A 6,000-nucleotide genomic window follows, 5' to 3' on the forward strand; every position below is an offset into this window, starting at 1 on the left:
CCGGCCCTCCCCTCACTATCCCCCATACCCTAAGCCCACGGCCATTGCCGCTGCTCGATCTCCCTTTCCAACGCACCAATTAGTTTCTAAATCACCGTCGCAGCAACCACGCACAAACACCGAGTATCATCTTCGCAGCTTAGCAGCCCTTACACCAGCATCCACGCCTCCACGGCTCCATGCACAGCATCGCAGCTCAAGGGAGGGTAGCTATTCGTGGTGGGGAAGGGAGGGGGTGGGTGTTAAGGGGTTAGGGGTTGGTTGGGTGGTCGCGCGGCGAGGAAAGGAGAGGGTCGGGTAAGGGGAAAAGGGTGGAAATGGGTCTCTGCCGGCGTTGGAAATCGGGGAGGCTGGTCACCGGTGTGGCTGGTCGCCGGCAGGGGTGGCAGCGAGAAGTGAGGTATGGCTGGTCGGGGGAGGGGTGGTGCAGTGGTTTTATTTTTATTTTTTTTGAAACAAAGTGGTTTTATTTTGTTAATAATTAGTTTTTAATTTTTTTAAAAAAAATATCCTTAAATTTTGTTTTATATTTTATTTATTGTTTTGAACCAGTCACATGGTGAAATGTGTCCGGTGACTTGTGATAACAAGTTATTCAACCGATTGGGACCGTTAGAATCAAATTCACATTAAAGTTCGGATTATTAAAAATTAATCGAAAATTAGGATTATTTTGGACGAATCGAGTAAAGTTGGGATTATTCTTGTCAATTTTTCCTAATATATAATTATGTTATCATAAGAATATAAATGGAACCTTCAATCATGTGATTAGACCAATAATAATAAAAAAAATGATGAAGATCAATTAAAGAGATGAAGCAAGGTAAGGTGGTTCGTGAGTAAGGTAACACAAATAATGATTATAATTAATATGCTAATCCTACTCAAAGTCTAGGTCAATTATATTCTACCTCAGCAATTATCAATGCAATTTTTTTTTTTTAGCTTAGTAAATTTCATTATGAATTAAATAGGAGTAACTCTTAAAATTAAAGATGAAAAGATTTTCAATAGACATATTTGATATTTTCTCTGTTCACAGATAATCTTTATGATTTTTTTTTTGCAGGTTGTCTACTCTAAATCTTCTAGTCCCTTAAAATAAAAATTTCACTAATTCAACCCATTTGGGTTTGACTTTTTACTAAGCTAGAATTAACTGAACGGTGCATCATCAGTAGTTATAAAGACTAGCTAGTTTCATTGCTCGAATGAAATAACACAGTGCATCCTTATGTATGTGCAGATTGTACATCAAGATAACCCAAAAATACACATCTTGAAAAAACATTATGGGTTAAGTCGTTAAGACAAAAGAAGGAATACAAATAAAATGAAACAAGATTTTGACACCAAAATTGGAAACAATTATTTCAAAATTGCTTGAGAAATTTTAGCCCACTTTAATCTTCGTGCATCTCCTCTCTCTCCTTCATCTAGAAACTTTTTAGTAATTGCAACTACAAATTAACTAAGGCCCTGTTCACTTTACCTTAAAAAAATAATATTAAGTAAAAATAATTTCAGTTCAGTAAAAATAAGTTCAGTTCAATAAAATTAATTTCAGTTCAGTAAAAATAATTTCACTTCTGTAAAATTCAGTTTTCTTAAAGAAGAGTTATAAAAATTAGTAAAAATAATTTCAGTTCAGCAAAAATAATTTCATTTCAGTAAAATTAATTTAAGTTCAGTAAAATTAATTTAAGTTCAGCAAATATAATTTTATTTCAGTAAAAATAATTTTAGTTCAACAAAAATAAGGTGAAGTGAACGGGACTTAAAGCCCCTATTTCCCCAAGTACATAACTAATGGTACATTATATGATAATATAACATTACATCACTATAGAAAATTATTAATTGTAATAAAATTATTATAAATTGCTTTATCAATATTAAAATTACTGAAAATAACTTGTTGCTACATGCAAGAATGCAAGATTACAAGTACATACTACTGGGACTGAATTTATTAAAACTTTGTTGTATTACATTAATTCTTGACTCTCGGACATAGAACATCTCCAGCAGCCAATATCGACAATGGAAGAGACAACCATTGTCACGACAACTCACGATTCTCATAATTGGCCAACCTCGACGATGGTAGAGACATCAACCATACCCGTCAACTCGTACATAAACCATGGTAGATCATCGTCAAAGGTAACATTTTCTCGAAGGTACTTGGAAACCTTGGCAATCACGTATCTCAAAACACCGGGACTCACATAATCCGGAAGATCATCCTTCTTACAAGTTATTAGGGCATCTGCAACGTAACCCTCGATCATATCGGACTTATGTGGTGTGATGACAAACATAGCCCTATGATACTTGTTGGTTGATTCCGTCCACAAGATCTTATGGTTGTTACGGGCGAATGTGACTCCATCAAGGGCGAAGGGACGCAGTGGGGGGGGGGGGGTGTTGGTGGAGGCCCGGCCTCCCCGGCCCAGATTTGCTACTCATATATTATACATTATGGCCCCTCTTAAAATTAGTATATATAGTATTCAAGACACATATATAATAATAAATATATCTTGTTTTGTTGGTTAGGTAATGTTTTATTTTTCCAAGGGGGCTGGGTTCGAATCCCATCACTCACGTATTTTTTTATTTTTTTAATTAAAACTTCCTATTCAACGTGGGTTTCTAGCAAACCAAATCAGGTATTTTTTTAAATTCTTCTTTTTGATTAATTTATTAAAATTAAGTAATATTATTCGATTAATAAATTTCTTTGTGCTATTTACATCATTGTGATTAATTGTTTACTTTTTTTTTTTCTTTTTTTTTTTTTTTTTTTTTTTTTGCTTAATATGTTTATTTACTTAATAATTTTGGGTAATTTTTAATTTATTGAATGGACCTTTAGGACCAAATTTTTGGGTTATATGCTACTTAATTTGAGAATTGTAGTTTTTAAATTGATATAGGTTAAATCATGAAATCAAAAACTGTTTGAAAGGGTACTACCTTTTTTAAGCAAATTCAATGGCTTGGTAGACAAATGCATCCACAACCCTTCCATTTATATTGCTTTCTATGATTAACTCACCTCTTTCCATGATGACAAGATTAGAATTTAAAATTATTTAGCTTCAATTCTTAGGAAGTTTCGTTATTATTATAAAAACTAAATCGTGTTTTCTTAATCCTCATATATATATATATTCTAATCTAAGTCAATTCTTGTTCTACTTAAAAAATTTGGAGTACTTGATAATCATAATTGCAAGTGGGCGCTATATGCCTAAATTATTATTAATGTTGAAGTCTAATACGAAGTAGGTTTTTAATGGTGCCTTTATGTACTACGGAGTAATCATGATATACTAAGCCCTCATAAATTAGCATTAACTGTTTTTTTCCTATTAGTAAGTCACAAAGTCTTATATGTGGCTAGCCACATACATGGTGTGGCCACTTTACATAATCATATACAAGACAATTAATTAAGCGATAGGGGGTTACGGTGATGAGCAAATGAGGTTACGTTAACACGTATGTAGGTTACTTAGATGAGAAATAGGGGTTACTCTCGATCTTAAAAATTGAAATTATTCTTTCATTTTTTAAAACAAAATAATAGGTAAAGATGGGCACGGGCCGTGCCCGTGCCGCCGCGGGCCGTGCCTGGCCGTGCCGGGGTGGTGCCCGTGCCGTGCCGTGCCGTGCCGGCTCCGCGGCGTGCCGTGCCGTGCCGTGCCTGGGATTGGCACACCCCAGCCCACGGCACGGCACGGCCCACGTGCCTAGCGGGCCGTGCCGTGCCGGGCCGCGGGCCAAACCGTGCCGTTTTTAATTTTTTTTTTTTTTTTTTTTTTTTTTTTTTCTTAAAAAAAAAAATAAATGTTAAAAAAAAACGAATTAAAAACAAAAATGCATATAATAAAAAAAAAAATACTAGTGCGATAATCCGAAAACACAAAAAATTGAAGAATAACTTATTTTATTATATGACGGTAGCCGACTAGCCGGTACGAATATATGATAATTCAATAATACAAAATTACAAAATAAGTAATGATAATTAAAAATCGTACAATAGTGTATGAATATTGAATAACTTCATTTATTATACGGAATACGAAGTTCGATAATACAAAAAGAATACAATAGTGTATAATGTAAATATGTAATCATGTAATTATTATTGGTCATCTTCGTCTTCGCCTTCGTCTTCATCTTCGTCTTCGTCTTCGTCTCCTAGAGGTTCAAGTTCATCCGCCAATTGAGTGGATTGAGAACTAAAAGAAGTCGACGTTCCTTCATCGTCGTCGTTTTGTGCATAAGTACGATCTTGAGAACGAGTTTCGGCATCCAACCAATCCTTGAAGCAAACACACATTTCAAGTGTTTCGGGTTTTAGTCTTGTTCTTCTATCGTCTAGAACTCTTCCCGACGCACTAAAAGCTCTTTCGGAAGCAACGGAGGAGACTTGGATAGCAAAAATATCACGAGCCATTGACGACAAAATTGGATGTTTCACGGCTTGTGATTTCCACCAATCGAGGATGTCGAGGCCAAACTTCTCTTCATCGTCCATGCCTTTCATGAAGTCGTAACTTAAGTACATTTGCAACTCCGAAACATCGCTTTGAGTTCTCCTAGATGATGATGATTCTGTACCTGAATACTTAGACATCAAGTTAGCAGCTTGTGCAAATAAACCTTTGGTCCGTTTACTTACATTTTTGGATGTTTGAGAAGGGGCAAATCGAGACACGGTTCCATATTTACTTTCATAAACATTATATAAATTAAAAAACTCATCTGTCACCTTATTCTTAAAAGTTTCAACATCATCTTCAAAATTCATGTTACTATAATAAATATCAATTAATAAAAAGGTGCCATCATATTTTTGTCTAGGATCTAAAATGGAAGCAAAAATATAAATCATAGGAATATCGGTGTAATATTTACGCCATTTATCCTCCATGGATGGAAGATATCCACGATAAACATGTTCTGATCGGTGTTCCGCAAAAAGTTGTGCAAGTAAACATGCATTGCTAAGAAAAGAATGAGCACAAGGATTATATACAGAAGAAAAACAATGTGTCATACCATATAGTAATGGTAAAAACTGCATATATTTTTCACAATTAGCCCAATCATCTTCAAGTAAAGCATTTTGTGGATATTTCATATTATAAAAAAGTGTTAAATGAACCTTGTACTCGATTGCCCGACTCAACATTTCATAGGTGGAGTTCCACCTAGTTGGACAATCCGGTGCTATTTTTATGGTTTTAATCCGTTGTTGCCTGCAAAAACCTTTCCATTCTTGCCATCTCATGTTAGAGCTATTAATAGTGCAAATAGCACTCCGTATTTTGTGATAAAATGGACCAATTGCTTGTGTTCCATCCTTCACACACAACTTAAGAACATGACAAATGCATCTAACATGAAGTGCATCTCCATTTAATATAACATCGTGCAATTGGGATTTGACCAAATTCGCACTATATGTCATAGAAGTTGCATTATCGAAAGTCATAGACATGATTTTATCCCTAAGACTATATGCATCAATGGCTTCCATTAAATGATGTGCAATGTTAAGACCGGTATGAGGGTATTCAAGCATTTTGAAATGAATGATGCTTTTTTGTAACATCCACTCATTATCTAACCAATGACAAGTAACACATAAATAGTGAAGTCCGTACCCACCATCCCATGCATCGGCGGTTAAAGAAACTCTACTAGGAAGATTAGCTAATTCATTTACTAATCTTAATTTGTACTCTAGATAAGTCTTCATGGCAGCAGATCGGACGGTTTTTCGGGAGATTTTTTTGTGTTTTGGTTGTAGTGCTCGGTTAATATAGTTGTTGAAGGCATCATTTTCGGCGAAAAGAAAAGGTTGTTCTGCATGTACAATCATTCTCCCAAGTTCATCCTTATCTCTCTCGTAATTATAAATGAAACCTTGTGGATGGAATTGAGAAATTTTAGGTTGGGTTGGATCACTAGATG

Source organism: Chenopodium album, unplaced genomic scaffold (genome assembly GCF_948465745.1).
Source record: "Chenopodium album unplaced genomic scaffold, dcCheAlbu1.1 scaffold_37, whole genome shotgun sequence".
In the NCBI taxonomy this organism is placed as follows: domain Eukaryota; kingdom Viridiplantae; phylum Streptophyta; class Magnoliopsida; order Caryophyllales; family Amaranthaceae; genus Chenopodium; species Chenopodium album.